At 32.2% G+C, this 15,979-nt stretch overlaps 1 protein-coding gene across 5 annotated transcripts in view; it reads left to right on the forward strand.

Moving 5' to 3' along the window:
- Positions 1 to 15,979, forward strand: part of LOC145288909 (putative nuclear hormone receptor HR3) — a 938,903-nt gene that overhangs the window by 666,461 nt on the left and 256,463 nt on the right. The gene's annotated exons all lie outside the window — the stretch shown is intronic.

Raw genomic sequence — 15,979 nt, forward strand, 5'->3', positions numbered from 1 at the left:
GACATAAGCCTCTTATTCAAATAATAATCAACTTTTTCTTCGCTAACAATATTATTGATACTTATAAGCATTAGCGCATGTTCTTCGTGCATCCAAAATGTATCTTTTTTTTCTATTTCAAATTGATTATTTTGCTTTATCAGATAAAAGAACCATTGCATTTTTGGATGCGGGGGGGGGGTATTTTTATTACATGAGAGGAGAGGCTGCCTCTTGTAAAAACTCTTATTTACTCTCATGTTACATACGGTCGACTTTAAACGGGTGAGTTGAGGGAGTTTATCTCCCCCTCCCCCAAAGGGGACAGTATATGAAAAAAAAAAATAAATAAAAAATACCCATGTTAAAACCAGTTGTCATTTCCGGTGAGGCCAACCATTTAATTTATAATCTCCGTCTCGAAAAAAGGAGGTAATACTTGGGAATATATGACTCCTGAACAAGACGTCAACATTTTAATGACCCCGAGCCGGGTGTCTCTTCTAAAGTTTACCACCACTATCTGCAGACTTTTGGTTGCTTGGTTAGTTTCCCGTTGACACACCCACACAAGCCCTTTTAGTTAATTTTATTCACAATTAACATCACACAAATTGTCAATTTCTAGATTACTAGTTTATTCATCCTCATTTCTATAATTGTTAAATTAGCAATAATAAAAACGTGCTTTAGAAGCCTTCCCGTATAAAATTGCATGCCTACTCAGCAACGTACTTTATCAGGTAGTTGATATTAGTTATTGTTTGCGAAGTGGTCGAGCTGGACTTTGCCCTTTATGATTATTTTTCAAGCGTTTGTGATAAGTACGAACTGTCAAGCCCCCCCCCCCCCGTTAACGTTAACCCTGGCATTTCCTCCTGCTCTATCTTTCGCCCTTATTCATTTTAACTAACAATGATATAACTCATCAGTGAGAGTGAGGTGTATGTGAGAGAGGGATTAAACCGTTGAGAAATTCTTCACATTTGCTTCTAATGATCCCCCCCCCCCAATTAATGTACAATATATTTATGTAGTAAAATTGCTCAGCATAAATGACATAATGAGCATTTTATTGTTTGCTCGGAATTTTAATTATCGCGTAATGTGTTTCCTTTTAATGCTATCTCACGGATTTAGAATAAACATTCATATTTTAAGAACTAAAATAATTTTTGGTCGATGCCCATTTCATTCATGCCACGATTTAATAAATTAGACATCCGTTTATTTTTTGGTACTCATGCAGAGAGTGAGTGATCCGTGCTGAAATAATAACGTTATTATTTAAAAAGCCATTCTTAACACGGGGAGAGTGTTTTGTACCTATTCTGTACTTTAACCTTACAATTGAATAAAAAAAAACTTTAATTAAACGTGGAAATACGATTTAAAAAATAGCTCAGATCACTCTGCAATTAGCACCATTGTTTATGTCAAATTATTAAAACAAAATTTACTTCAGTCGTACGTCACAATATGAAATGGACTTGTTTAGTTTTAGTCGTGAGTTGACGTTTAAGTTTGTATATTTCCGAATGACGATTTCATACGTAGATAAATTTTGTTTACTAGTCAGCATGTATTTCTTTTTCATTTTGATCTCTCACATTCTCACGAAAAAAATCAACATTAAAAAATACACGTGCTAAAAATCTTTTTTTTTTTATTGGGAAACCCGTTTTTTTTTTTTTTTTTTTTTTTCATTGGACATTATTGAAATGTGTTCTTTGGTACAGCAGAGGCATATTTGAAAATTAGTATTTTCTTTTTAAGAACGTAAATGAACTATGATACTTGACTTTTAAAAAATTTAAAAGCTAGAAATGATTTTCATCGACAATTGAAATTTAAAATATTTCAATATCACTTTTAAGCGGCCATGAATGAAGTAAACAGATGGCGACCATTTTTTTTTTCTCTCGGAAAATTTTATATCAAAATGGCCGACTTGTTTATATCAGTGTTCGAAATTAGAAAGTAGTTTCGAAACCTTTAAAGTATTAGAAAGTAGTTAATCAGTTTTTTGTAAAGTCAAGTATAATGATTTCTGTTTATATACCGAACGAAAAGAAACGTACATTTTCGAACGCGTCCATTTCGTATCAAAGAGCCGAAATATGTTAAAATTTGTTCTTGGCATTGGCGTACGGCACGGGTGTCATTGTTAGCTGTCTTCCCCCACCAAAAAAAAAAAAAAAAGAAAAGAAATTTAATAAAAAATGAGCATTGAGCAATAATAAATTGCTCATACATCTATAGATATATAATGATCCTATATTATTAGTGTAAGTAGTGTAGTGTATTTATATTGTAATCTACCGGCATGTAGCTTTACAATGATTTGAGCAAATTTTATTTTTCTTCTCTTAAATTATTTCTTTGAAACAGAATCATGGTTGGTTCAGCAATGTTACTTAACGATTTGGGTTTCTAACTACATAGAATTACGGATCTGTGTGTGGGAGATCCTGCGATGCATTATCTCCTGGCGTGGTAATGTTTTATTGTCTGGGGCTACAGGAAAATGACAACTGATCCAATAGAGGCTGTTTTTATTTATAACTATCTAGAGTAGTGGAGTGATCCCTTTCCAGATTCCCTGCTAATTGATAATCCATGCCTAACTTTGCCACAGTGGCAAGCAGCTAAATATACTAAGTTAAGAAATCACCTGTTATATCATTAAACATATTTTGAACACTGCGAATTCTCTTTAAATAAAACTAGTCATTACGAAAAAATTATTTACTCTGGATCGAGTGGACTCTGCCCTCCAACTGGTGCTCGTAGCAAATGTTATAAATATATTTTCTTGGACCATTCGCCTCTTTTTCTTGTTTTTACTTGATGCATAGCAAATCCTATATAATTTCATATTTTTATTATAAACAATTGTTTGACACGTAAGTACATTTTATTTTTGGATGTTCATTAAGAAAAGAAAAAAAATAGAAGTATTTTTATTTGTAGAACTGTTTAATTTGGTGTTAATTATGACTTTTCTTTTTTGTATTAATATCACTTAGTAAAGAGTACTTGTGAAATAAAATAAGTTATCTAAAAATTTAATTTCGATAAATTTGTTAGGAAACCTCGTTGAAATCGTGGTGATGGGTCATTTTTGTTAAATGACCCATCACCACGATTTCAACGAGGTTTCCTAACAAATGTATTGTGGCTCGAAATGACACGTAGTATGCGTATCTATCTCGCATCAGAATTGTCGAGCTACAACTAATATATATATATATATATATATATATATATATATATATATAATATCCTAGCTACAACTACTTTTACACATATACACACTTTTTTGCTATCGCCTCTGACTGTGACTAGCAAGTCAGCGCCCAGCAGCAGGAGCAGCTAGCGTTTCTGCCAGTAGAAAAGGAAAAAGAACACAGTGGCAACAATTCGAGATTTCACTCTAATAAACTGAGCTGTCACATGTTACATTCAATCCAGGGGCGAGCGCACACAAATGGTTTACATTCAAGAAACAGTTTGTAATCAAAAAAAAAAAAAAAAAAAAAATCCGCTGTCAGAATATACATAAAAATGTAGGCAAAAAGAATTTTCCTCACAAAATTATACTCCCGCTGTCAATTGAGCTGAATCGGGTGGGACTTACAAAACTCAAAATCCTTTCTTGAAATGAGTAGCCTTGAACTTGATGGTTCAAGTGTTCTATGTACCTGAATAACCAACATTCGTTTAACATTTTGAAATTGATTAGATTGCTTTTGAATTGGATATGTCCTTAAAATAGTCTGTTTAATGTTGAGAAGAAAAGAACTGACGATTTAATGTGTTCCATTGTAGTTTTAAGTGTTTATTAGTGTACAGACTTTGTGGAAAGAGGGTGTGCTTTTATAATAACTATCGTGCTGAAAATATTGACCTCTTGCAGGTTTTTAGAGATTAAACACTGCGTTTTTAATCTTATAGTTAGTAAATGTTTGAATATGATAGTAATTTCCGTTGAATGTTAGGCCAATTACATAAACATTTATTTTTGTCATTGATTAAGAATTCTTAAAACTAGTAATGCCCGATATATCGTCAATAAGGTTTAAAATAAATGCGCCAAAAATATAGATATATTTTCCTGGGAGCATTTTTAAAAAATCCCTTATTTTTTATTCAGCAATTATTAAACATTTATTTTCTGTGTGTTGATTCTACTGATCATGATGCTTACAATATATATATATATATATATATATATATATATATATATATATATATATATATATATATATATATATAAATCCTATAATTGGTCATCCGCTTGATTTTTGTTTAAAATCACAATATTACAAATAATGATCCAATTTGCAACTAGCAATTCTGAATTTTCTTTCTACTTGTTGAATAATAGTACATTATGAGCAAATTATAAATGTATAAAGACTAGTACTCTCGACTTGATGTTACTAGGAAGTATTTGTACTAATATTTAATACTAATAGCCGTCACTTTGATTCGTATAAACATTACTGAAGTCAAGTGTAAAGCTAATGTCAGTGGCAAAAATTTCGATTTGTAGTTCCTCATTCAAAAAAAAAAAAAAGAAAAATGTTAACAAAGTCAGTGATTCAACAAAATTGTTTTCAATTAGGCAATCAAAACGCTTGAAATATGATCCAGTACCAGTGAATTGTTTTATTAATGAATGGTAGTGTTAGTACATAATTCATGGGGGGGGGGTATATTTAAAGAGAATTAAATAGTCATCTTCGCTAGTCTGTAATGCAAATGCACAGAATCGAAAGAAAGATTAACTTCATTTTGTATTTTTAAGATATATAAGTTAATGTCTGTATGTTATAGAAATCAATATACTAAATCAGAACATTCAAATAAGTTTAAATAAGATTGAAATTTTTCAAATTTATAGATATCATTGAAATGCTCCTTTGATTCCATTTGGGATTACTCAGAGCAATTCTCAGTTAGGCTCATAAAATAACTGAAATATATTAAAGCGTAAAAAACGAAATTCATTAAAAAATAGATTTTCCTTGTTTCATAAGACAAAAATAAAATTAATGATAGAATAACTGATTTAAGAACGTATTTTAAACAGGCTTAAGTATTCAAATAATTAATTTATTAGTATTTTTAAGAGTAAAAATAAATAAAAACGAATGTGTTTCAATAAACCATTTGCCATTTACAACTATTGTAAAAACACAGCGTCAACAATTTCAAATATCGTCGCATTGTTTTATTTATATATATATTTATTTATATATATAATTATTTGGCATATTACAAACGTTATTTTTAATTTCTCTTTCAAAACCAAAATTATAAACACGACTATATTTGAAAATTTTAAACTAGCAGATGAATACCTGATAGTGTATTCGATAAATTGAACTTATTAGATGTAATTTCGTTTGTCTAATGTAGCCTTTTGTAATTTAAAGTATTTTCATGAATGCAAAATTTAACACGGATGTTTAAGAAAAAGTCCTCTGTACTTATCTGTATATTTTATTTTATGTTTAGTTATTGCTCGCATTCGTTATCTGAATATTATAAAGGAAGGTTTGTAGTAATTTTTTTTTCTGTGCTAATTCACAAAAGTAATAATCTTACATCTGCTTATCAACTAATTTGTTGTGGTGCAACATGATGATGATTGTGTGTGTGTGTGTGTGTTTGAATGCACTATTTTATTTCTATTATAGGAATGGAAAAATTATGCATAATTTTGAAAAACATGATACTATATTATTTAAATATTAAGTGTCAAAGTTATAACATTTATTGTGGAGTGTTAGTGTAGCATAATTTAATAAAATATTATAGATCAAATCAATTTCAAGCACCCTAAAATGAGCAACCAGCCAAGCAGACACATTTTGCCCTAACACCATTTTTTTTCTTTTAGCTTACGGTTAAATCGCAAACAGGACAGTACGCACTCTTATAACATATTGGGGAGCTGAATTTTTCCTATGTTCTAACTTGACCTTGTGCTTAATAGTAGGGAGACAAAAAAACTATTTTTAATTAAAATATATTGTTTTTATACATTTCTAAGGTCGGTTTTTAATGCAACTTCTCGACAAAGGGTACTCTGGATTGGGACAAAAATAAAGTTCTCTCAGTCTGATCGAGGACAGGAAAGATATTGACAAAACAACACATAACTCCACCCAAGTTAATAGGGACACAATCTCTGCAATCTATTTTTATATACCTCCTTTTTTTTCTTAAAATAAATATGAAAAAAGACAATAGTTTTAATCAGAAGAAAAGTTTGCAATTTCGTTTGTTTATACTTTTTATAAAAAATGATGTATTTGTTAAATGTTATTTCGTTTGCTTTGCGTTTTCATATTTGTGATTTTGCTATTGAACTTGTACCAGACAGATAATAATGAAAAGTTTTCCTTAAAACTATTCTCATATTTATTTAAAAAAACAGGGGTATATTAAAACATTGCAGAGGTTTTTTTCTGTAAGTAAAATGTATACATTTTACTTACAGAAAAAAATGTATACATTTTACTTTATGCATATTTAAATATACATAGTTTTATAAGCTTGTTCTGCTAATTAAATAATTTTATTGTAAATAAAACTTTTTTTCTTCGAAAATTGGGTAGAAAAGTGATAAAAGTGTTTATTTAACTGGAATTAAAAAGTCAGTGTTGGGTCAAAATTTGTCCTTTTCGTTGTTACTCATTTTGGAGTACTTGGCCATTTTTTATTCATGACTGAAACAGCTTCAGGCGCTTACAAAAATAAACAATTTTTACATGAATTTACCTATTTGATTTCTGAAAAAACAATTAAAAACATTAGTCTATTTTAAAAAGTTACTCAAATATCATAAATGTATGTAAAGCAATTTGACTTAAGGATGGAGAATAATTTATTTGATAAACTTTTGAATCCTTACAAAATAATGTAATAATCCAAACATTTAAGTCTTTTTTTCAATATTAATGTATTTTTTAAGATAACCAAATTTTAAAGATGCATGTGTTTTTGGTTCATTGGACAGAGTAGAGTGTCAGTCATTTCCTTCTTCTACACCCCCACTCTCTGGAAACTATCTTATAAGTACAGAAACTCACTACCACTATCCAGCTCTTCTCCCGATAAGACATTTTGAGTTGTCAATTTTTAACATTAGAGTTAATAAGTCTTTTTATTTTACTACTGCTTCTAATATATAGAATAGAGTTAATAAGTCTTTTTATTTTACTACTGCTTCTAATATATAGAATCTATAGCAAATATATAGAATAAAAAAATTACTTGATGAGCATTGTTATATTTATATTAATGTTTTTAAATTTCAAAAAGTGAAGGGTCTGTTTAAACTATGAGTTGCTTTTTCTTTCAAAAAAAAGATTAAGCTACAAAGAATAAGCTTTCAAAGTTATTAAATTGAACATGTAGCTGGTGCTTTAAAATTTGGTACCATCGATCAGTTGGGGTGGGTATGAGGGGTTCATCAAAAATATAATGCTCCACAAAAACAGTTGCCTTCAAAAATTTTGAGTCAATAATTAAGAGAAAGATGCAAAAAAAATGGAAAAATAAACAAGTAGATTTTTTTTATTTTTATTTTTTTTAATGAATTAAAATCTATTAAAAGACATAATTTTGAGCAACTTTTTTTTTTTTTTTTTTTTTTTTTTCAGAAAGATAAAAGCCGGAATTTTATCATGAAAAGCAGAATAATATAAAAATTTTCTATTTTTAATAGAATTTTAAATTGAAAATTTTCCCAAACTACATTCACTGCTATTTTCTTCTCAATTGATAAAACATTTAAATATTTTTTTTAATGGCTTTTTGAATCAATTTTTTTTTGTCTAAATAAGATTAAGTGAAGGGTTTGATTCTTTTTTCATAAGCAATATATATATATATATATATATTTTGTTGCTGCCTACATAACCTCTGAAGTTAAGCAACAATGAGGTCGGCCAGTACCAGATGGGTGACATTTTGGGAATGTTAGGCATCATATATGTTAAAACAACTCCTGCATTTAATATCATGCTTGGTTTACCATAGGTGAATTAACAAGAAATGGCCGAAAGAAATTATATTTTTAGCAAAATGTGCAGTTATTTATAAATTTTTTTTGGTATCGATTCTTCAAAACATTTCCTATTTAATGGTATATTAGCAATATTGGGTTCACTAATAGAAAAATAATTTATTTTTGAAAGATTTAAAAGTAGTGTTTTTCGCAAAAATCATGAAAATATATAATTTTATTGTTTTTGTGGGTTATTTTTTTTTTTTTTAAACTAATCTGAAAGATAATTATTAACATTCAATGAATTTCACGCTTCAAAAGATGAAAAGTAAAACGCATTCAAATTTTCAACCTTAAAATCTGATACGTGCAGTTTTTTTTTTTAAATCTACAACACCCTCCCCACAGTTCAGTTTCGGCTGATTATTTTAAGCATATTTCAAATAAAGGAAGGGGGGGGTTGTAAGCAAAAAGATATATATAAATATCGGTTATGAAAAAAAGTGTACATCATTATAGCGTTCATTATTCACTTAATTGGTGGTGAAAATTTTGTATTGGTTGGATAATTACTTAATTTTTGGTAGATTTTTTAAAGAGAGACTCCGTCAAAAAATACTTCCTTCCATTTTAGCCGTGCCTAATCTTGACAGAAAAATTAAGCTATTTTTGGTGAATGTTTGAAAAATTGCATTCTGGTGATTGTTTTTGTTCATCCCTAAAACCTATTAAAAACGTTTTTGAGCAATGTTGTAGCAATCTTTTGTTTGTGTAATTAGTTTTATAAAAAAACGATTTACACTAAAAAAATCTTTAATAATTTAAACTTTGCTAATTGATACATTCTTTTTTTTTTTTAAATTTTCACCCCAAACAAGGCATATTGCCACTTTTGTATAGGGGCAACAACTACTGGGGTACTATTTAGGGATTTGGGCAGCAAGATGTCGGTTCACGTTGCACTTGAACTTCTGCACGTCAGTAGAGTTGGGGAGCAGGGACCTGTCTAGCGGTTCTGGGGGAAAAACTATTGGTGTAGAAAGATCTTTTACATCTAGGGATCTCTACAGTGTGGGGGTGGGATTTTGCAGCCTGTCGGGTCTGTCGAGGGTGCTCACGTCGTGGGGGCACAAGTGCTTGCAGTTCGTTAGAGCATTCACCACTAAAATACTTGTAGAACAGGCAGAGGGATGCAACGTTTCATCGATGGGACAGAGACTGAAGCTTAGATGCCAGTTCAGGGCCTATCAGATTTGCGACTCTCTTTTGAACCTTGTCAAGGAGCGAGAGACTAGTAGCAGATGCACCAGCCCAAATATGACAACAATACTCCATACATGGGCGAATGGTTGCCTTATAGAGGTACAGGATACTTTCGGGTGTTAGTAGTTTTCTAGCACGGTAGAGAGAGCCCACCTTCCTTGCAGTGGCCCTGGCAATGCCTTCAATGTAATTGTTCCAACTCATGTTTCCTGTGAACGTTAGGCCAAGCAGTTTGAAAGATGTACTCTCAGATAAAGAGTCGTTGGCCATTGCTATAGGTGGTAGAGAAGGTTTCTTGTAATTATTGAATGAAACTAGTTTAGTCTTGGTGGCATTGAACGTGACCATCCATTTTTGTCCCCATTCCACTATAGATTGGAGGTAATCCTCTAGTGTTTCTGCCATTTCTTTAGATATGTGTTCATTTGTTTTCCTGTCATGCTTGTTATAGAGTGTAGTGTCATCAGCATATATACCCATCTCAGAGGCAATTTTGTCGGGGAGGTCATTTATGAATATCAGGAACAGTAGAGGTCCAAGGATAGACCCCTGGGGCACTCCTGCATTTATATCATATTGTTTAGATGTACGACCGTCGAGGACATAGGAAAAGTTTTGTAAAGCATTGTTCAATTACGGCTACAAATGATAAAAAAATAAAAACGGTTTAAGTTTTGATTTTTTATAACACTTTACATTTCTTTTCCAACTAAAAGTAAATTGTATACATTAAGAGAAACAAGTTTTACTTATATATGCAACTAATATACAGATCTTTTCCTCTCAATAATGATTTATGATACATTCTTATGTCAGTCAGATAAATCATTTTGGGTTAAATAGGTTTTTGCATCTCCTTTTCTTTCCTTTGATCTGTTACATGTAACCTATCCCCCCCCTCCCTTTTTCCTTTAATTACTGTTTTGGTCATCTTTTTTCTGCAAAATCAATATCCAATTCTGGTTTGTCAGTTTTTTTTACATACCATTGGTAGATATTAGCAAGAAAAAAATGTAATTCTATTCGAGAATTATTTTATCCAATTGAAATAATGTACAAAATCACCCTCAAAAACTAATTACCTCTTAAATTGGTGAAAACAGAATTATTTCCCTTTGGTCTATATTTTATTTTTTCAAAGAGGATGCAAAATGTTTTACATTGTAATCACGTAAATTTACAGAAGCAAACCGCTCTCTTGACACCCTATCAAATATCCAATACTAATGATTACTACGATACTATCTCATTGATTACTGTACATGCAATAACCCTTATCCCTGCGTGGCTTCCGGGCCTTGATAAGTGGTGACCTCCATGTAAAAAAAAAAAAAAAAAAAAAGTAAAAATAATCATGTGCAATGCTAGATAGGGACAGCTAGTATATATTTGGATAGTAAAAAGTGGACCTTGGGTTTACTTCTGGCAGTCTTGTAGTTTTCCTTATTTTATCCTTTAATCCTTGCATTCTATGAGTGATTTTTTTTTTTCTTTTTTTTTCTTTTTTTTTTTTGATAAAGGAGGAAGAATTGCTTTTTTCTGGATCAGAATCTATCCATCTCACACTTATTGTCTAATCTTTGACCTTGAAGTGTTTTTTTAAAGCTCCTTATAACAAGTGACTTCATACCTTGTCTGAATGATTTCCATAAAAGTAAAATTATATATAATGCTACTGCTTTATGGTTACAGTCGTTTTTCCACCTAACACTTGTGGTGAGGAAGCTATGGTAATGTTTTGGACTTGGTTTAAAGTATAACACTTAAGTTATTATTGCCCTGGAAAAGAGGTAGGCATAAACAATGCTTCTTTCCATAACTAATGTGCTAAAATTTTTCCTTGATAAAATCTATTCATCTATATAGTTTTCATTTTCTCTTTTCAAACTGGTAATGGTATATTAGATCCCATTTTTATTTAATGGAAAATATAAATTACAAGATATGTTTTAATAATTTACATTGCCAATTCTAGATATAAAATTCATTGATCCATAAAAGTTAAGATTTTTTTCTTTCTTATTGACAAAATTGGAGTCATGGAAAGACTAAATGTTGACACTATCATGATTCCAATTTTAATAATGGGAATTTTACTTTTCGATCTTGTTGGTTTTATTTTTAATTCATTGAATTTTGTAAAACTTTCAATGAAGAAAAAATATTGAACTTGTAAACTTCCAAAGTAACTGTAAAAAATAATTAAATTCTTGGATGATCGTATGTTATGTTTCATCATGATCGGACCTGGATTCAAAAGCCAACTGGGAAGAGAGGTACCAGATGTTGTATTTCCGATTATACTGGAATATTTGCATGTAAGGTGTAGCGTTAGTGGTAGTATGCAATAACGAACGAATGGAACGCAAGGTATCATGCAAAACTGATTTCCAATGAGAAATCGTCAGTCTTCATGACTTCAATGCCAGCGATATCGTGGCACTTAGTCGTTCTGCCTGGCCATTTCCTTGTGGGTTATAGGAAGTTGTGCAGCTCATTGCTATTCCCCTTTTATGCAAAAATTCTGTTCTGTTGAAAGGAATAATAGACCTCTATCAGAGTGAATAAAGAAAGGCATGCCAAATAGCAAAAACAATTTATGACTGCTTGTGAGAACATATCTTGACAAGGAAAGGCAATGGGAAAACGTGAATATTTGTCGATAATTGTTAATAGATATTTGTTTCGACTATTAGATGGCAGAGGACCTTTAAAGTCAACACTTAATTGTTCAAATGGTTGTGTCACTTTGACAAGCTTAAAATTAGTAGGATGAAAAAAATCACGGTTTTAATTCTGCACAGACAGAACAATTCTCAATAGTTCGAACTTGGAGTAAGGGAGGTTATGCAGATGTACCAAATGAGACAGTCGGATGATGCCTGGATGACAATAAAATGTGCAGGTCTTGTAGACTGGTTGAATTAGTCGAGGAACAAACCACTCGAGAAAGTATGTCTGCGTTCCCTGGATGGTATATTACATCAAATGTAATGGTTGATAGTTCGATTCTCTAGCATTCTACCATCGCCTTTATTTTGCTTGAGTCTTTCAAGTCATACATGAAAGCTACGAAGCGTTGGTCTGTAATGAGTTTAAAAGTGGAACCGATTAGATAGTGACACATTTACGCACTGCTTAGATGATGGCATGTGCTTTTTCGATTGAAGAGTAATTCTGCTCACTGATTGAAAGAGATTGAGAAAAGAAAGCAACTGGGCGGACGTTCTGATTGAAAGTGGCAGCCAGGGCAATGTCCAAAGCATCAGTTTTTACAGTAAAGGGTATGTTGGGATCAATTGTTGTAAGTGAAGCATGCTCGAGTTCTTCTTTGAGGTTGGTGAAATCCGCTAAGCAAGATTCAGGTAGAGGGAAGACTTGGTTCTGCGCTAGCGATAGAATTTTATCTGAGAAATGAGGAATCCATTGAGCATAATATGAAAACATTCCGACAACCTGCAATTGTGATTTAACATCTTGTGGTGGAGGTAAATGTATCTCGAAGCATGGAAGCGTTCAGTATCTGGTTTTACAACTCAAATGACACTTCATACCCTAAGGGGGTGACTCTCTCAGTTCGTGTAATGCTCTTTTCATTAAAACTTATGTTGTACTTCCTGGCAACATGTAAGAAACAATTAAGATTTTCATCATGCGCCATCATATTATGGCTGCATATAGTGATTTTATCAACATGTGAAAATGTTGGTAACCTTCTTGCGTTTTATTAGATTGTCTATTGATCGTTGGAAACATGATACAGCATTTGTTATGTCAAATGGAATATGGCAGAATTGATATAGATTTCCACAGGCTTCGAAAGCTGTGAATTTCTTCTCTTCTTGTATTGGTATTTGATGATATGCATTCTGCAAGTCCAGGGTAGTAAAAACGGAGTAGCAAGCAAACTTTTGGACTAGTGCGTCAATTTTTGGTAAACAATAAGCATAAAGGTACATGAACCACTTGATGGTCAATGACAAGACGCTTCTTGTGTCAGTTGTTAGTGGTTACTAGAACTTGTGCTCTCCAGGGAGAGCGTCTTTTAGAAGGTCATGCATTTTGAATTGTATACACTGCTTATGGATCAGTGTCTTGTAGCTATAGACTTGCAACCAGACAAGTGTTCGAATAATGGTGGAGAAACAAGACTGGATGTCATTACTAAGCATACAATAAAGGGATCTTTGTGACCCCCAAAGGGTATTTTTACTTTTGAGTGTAGTTTGAGAAAGTCATGGCCAAGTAAGACGTCTGAGCAAAGAGAAGAAAGAATTGAAAATTTGGAACATTGATAAGTAAACCCTTTATATGCTAATTTCGCATAGCAGTGACCATCTGTACTGCTTGATAAGGCTGTGGACGCCATTAATATCTTCCTACAAGAAGTTTGTCGATTTGTTGTACTTAGGGATGATCTTTGATATATAGCTTTCTGAGCTACCAGTATTCACCAGAGCCTCCAGGTTTATTCCATTGACTGAAAGTTTAATTATGGCTTTCAACAGGCAATCAGGTGATGCAGTGATTACAATGGATGCGATTGATGATTCATAAGCAGAAAGCACCTTAGAGGAGTGATTTGATCGACAGACTAGTTGGAAATGTCCCCTCTTGCCATAGTTTCAACAGACCACATCACAGGCGGGGCATTTAATTTGTGGATCTTGTCGATTACTGCAGAAGAAACATTTCCCCCTGCTGCAGCCAAAACATTATCGCAGGTACAAGGAACCTCACAAGTCAGTGATGGTTCGATAGTGGCGCCACATGGTGTGAGGTTGATATAAGATTAGACTTGTTTTTGGGCTGTTTCTAGAGAACCAGCTAAGTCAAACGCATCTTTCAAATTGAGCGTCCTTTCTAAAAGTTGTTGAATTGTATGAAAGCAAATGCCTGTTATGAGAGCATAACGAACTGCTTAGTCACAATGTTTTTTGGCCGTTACAGCATCAAAGCGATAATCCACAGTAAGCGAATCTAAAAAAAATCATCAATCACTTCACCAGGCTCCTATCTAGAGGTTACCAAAAGATGATTAGATTGAACAATGTTAGAGAGCTTTACGAAAAGAGACTGAGTTTAGTGGTGTCTGATTCATATGAGTCACAATTTGCTATTAATTTGTGCACTGGATGGAAGATGTAATTGGTAAGAAAGTCTAGTTTGTTAGTTGATGGACAGTCAATTGACTTCAGGAAGTTATTAAATGTACACAGCCAAATCAGGTGTGGAAGGGTTACTATCGAAATGCTGTGGCTTCAGAAAGTAGTCCATTTTGGATTAGATTCTAGATGAATAAATTGTAATGATTCGGAATATGGAAGACGAATGAAAACCAGTTAATAAGGCTTTATTCATCTACAATTACAGGTATGCATGCTGCAATAGAATGAAAAATTGCTAAGATTTTACACAAGGTAACAATACTAATGACTATACAGATAGATAATTTCATCGGCAGTAAGATACTTACTGGAGCTGTAGAGTGATCCAACCATTTTTTTAAGCAATTTTAGCAACAGACTTGATGCATGTGTTCCATTTCAGATCAGGTCAGTTCCAGAAGCTTGTCAAGACATGGAGCTTCCCCAAAAACGAGAGCCATTCATTTCAATTAGAGTGTGATGGAAGATTTTCTCTTCTTCTGCATATGTTGTTACAAATAATTAGTATTAGTTGCCCGAATTTTTATTCGTGAATATGAAAGTATCCACCCAAACAATTTCTTATGTATCAGTAATGCTTTTACACAATTTAGATTTCTACAAAATATTCAACTCTTTTGAGTATTTTATGTTAAAATTTGCTCATGTTTTTTATAATTGATATGAATCATTTTATAAACCTTGTAATAACTGTTATAGCATTTTTATATTGAATATTTTTTCAGAAATTTTTAGAGATTGATAATTTCTATTTCCATGTGTGATGAAGTAGAACAATTTTACGCCACTTTATTAAATAAATGGTTTGGTTGAAAATTCCATCCAGATTCTTGTCCAAATAAAAAGGTTGTTGAGAATAGTAGTACGAATAATACATGTTATACAAATATGTGAAGATTTATTATAATTCTGGATAATTTATGTAATTTATTTAAATTAACTATATTAAGTGAAAAAGTATTGTCCGGCCTTTAAAAAGAAAATACTTTTCTTTGTTCACATTGACATTTCATTTCTGAAATAATTGTTAAAACTTACTGTCTTTTCATGTATGCAAAATCCATCATCACTTTAATGAGTTCATTTCTCCCCCCCCCCCATCCCATACTTTCTATTTCTTTGCATTTTTCCTTTAAACTCCTCGGCCTAACACTCTCAGGAAACATGAGTTGGAACAATTACATCGAGAGTATCGCCAGGACCACTGCGAAGAAGGTAGATTCTCCCTACCGTGCTAGAAAGATACTAACGCCCGAAAGTATCCTATACCTCTCTAAGACCACCATTCGCCCATGTATGGAGTATTGTTGTCATATTTGGGCTGGTGCATCTACCACTAGTCTCTCGCTCCTAGACAAGGTTCAAAAGAGAGTCGCCAACCTGATAGGTCCTGAACTGTCATCTAAATTTCAGCCCGTCCCATTGATGAAATGTTGCATCCCTCTGCCTTTTCTACAAGTACTTTAATAATGAATGCTCTGATGAACTGCAAGCACTTGTGCCCCCTCGACGTAAATACCCCCGATAAAGCCGACAAATCCCA

The sequence above is a fragment of the Euprymna scolopes genome, chromosome 2, assembly GCF_053919585.1.
Source record: "Euprymna scolopes isolate OS-2025 chromosome 2, ASM5391958v1, whole genome shotgun sequence".
Lineage (NCBI taxonomy): Eukaryota > Metazoa > Mollusca > Cephalopoda > Sepiida > Sepiolidae > Euprymna > Euprymna scolopes.